Consider the following 2,151-nt stretch of genomic DNA (forward strand, 5'->3'; position numbering starts at 1 on the left):
ATGATAGAGGATGAGATGGTTGGAGGGCATCACCAACTCGATGGACATGAGTTTGAGCAAACTCTGGGAGACAATGAAGGACAGGGGAGCCTGGTGTGCTGCAGTCCATGGGGTTGCAAAGAGTCGGACACAACTGAGCAACTGAAAAACCGCAACACAGATATTCCAAATCTTGTTTGGGCTCATCTTTTGAAATGATAGTAAATTCTGAGATTGTCACTATTCCTTGTTATTAATGTGTTAATAGCAAAGCACATATATCACTATACTGCAAACATATATGAAAATATTTTGGCAAAATTTTAATATGATTGTTTTCTTTCAAAATATTGTGTATTCATTCGTTTTAAAAAATGTTATTTGGATGAGCCCACAGGGTTCGCAGGTTGCCAACAAGTCCGCCGTACATTAAACTTTAAGGATTCCACTTCTGAAGTCATCTTAAGATGACTCTGAAATGGGGTATTGTGGAAAAGTGAAGAATTGTCAATAATGGTAAAAAAAAAATCTGAGTATTTGTCAATATTTCCAGGAGCTAGAATAGATTCTAGTGATATATAACTTCACTTGTTAAATTGACATTATTCAGCTTTAATTTATATGAAATAAAATGCATCTTTTTTTTTTTTTACCATATGCTCACTATTTAAAAATTGTGGCAAAAAAACAAATAACATAAGCATTACCATGTTAACCATTTTCAAGTGTACAGTTCAGCTGTGTTAAACATACTCACGTTGTTATGTAAAATGCACCAATTAGAAGCATGCAGTCTGATTAGTTAAGACAATATACCCGAGAACCACCACTACAATTAAATACACAGTATTTCTATCACTCCCAAAATGTTTTTTTGTGCCTCTTTATTGCGTCCACTACCCCAAACATAAGTAAATGTCGACTTACTTTTTGTCACTAGATAGACTGCTGCTGCTGCTGCTGAGTCGCTTCAATCGTGTCCGACTCTGTGCGACCCCATGGACGGCAGCCCACCAGGCTCCCCCGTCCCTGGGATTCTCCAGGCAAGAACACTGGAGTGGGTTGCCATTGCCTTCTCCCACTATAGACTAGTTCTGTCTTTTTTGAGTCAACCATTTCATAAACATGGAATCCTACAAAATATACCCCAACTGCTTGTCCGCCTGTTGATGAATGTGTGGGTTGTGTCAAGTTTTGGATTATCACAAATTTACTATGAACACTACTGGCATGTCTTTCTGTAGACACGTGTTTTCATTTATCCTAGGAAAGAATCCAGGTGTGGAGTCACTGGGTTATGTGATAAGTGTATGTTTACCTTTATAGGAAATGACCAAACTGTTTTCCGAAGAGCTTGCATCATTCTGCGTTCCCAGCAATCATGTATGGGAGCCCCAGTGGTTTCTCTTCTTCCCAATACTGGGTACTCTCGGTCTCTAATTTCAGCCATTCCCTGTGTGCTGGCCTCTCATCGTGGTTTTAGTTTTCACTGTCCTGACGGCTAATAACGCTGACTGTCTTTTTGTGTCTGTGAGTCATGAGAGACTTCTTTGGAGGAGTCTAACTCTTTTGCCCTTTCTTATTGGGCTGTCTTATACAGTCTGGATACCTTTTTTTTTTTTTTGCTAGACACATGTATTGCAAATATTTTCCCCATTCTGTAGCTTGTTTTCATGTTCTTAATGGTGTTCTGATGCAGACCATTCATCAGATTTTTATTTTATGGTCATGCCTTTTGTATTCTATCAAAGACATCTTTGCCCCAAAGTTAAAAAGATTTTCTCCTACATTTTCTTCTGGAAGTTTTATATTTGTAAATTTTATGTTTGGGTCGATAACGTGTTTCAGGGCTTCCCAGGTGGAGCCAGAGGTAAAGAATTTGCCTGCCAATGTAGGAGACAAGAGATGAGGGTTCAGTCTCTATTTCAGGAAGATCCCCTGGAGGAGGGCATGGGAACCAACTCCAATATTCTTGCCTGGAGAATCCCATGGACAGAGGAGCCTGGCGGGCTACAGTCCATGGGGTCGCAAAGAGTTGGACACGATTTTGCATGCATGCACAGTGCACAGGATGGAGTATGGAACAAAAGTGTATTATTTCTTTTGGCACGTGAATGTTCAGATCTTTGAGCACCATTTGATGAAAAGACTCTCCTTTCCCTGTTGAGCTCT

This window comes from Bos mutus, chromosome 26 (assembly GCF_027580195.1).
Source record: "Bos mutus isolate GX-2022 chromosome 26, NWIPB_WYAK_1.1, whole genome shotgun sequence".
Classification (NCBI taxonomy): Eukaryota; Metazoa; Chordata; class Mammalia; order Artiodactyla; family Bovidae; genus Bos; species Bos mutus.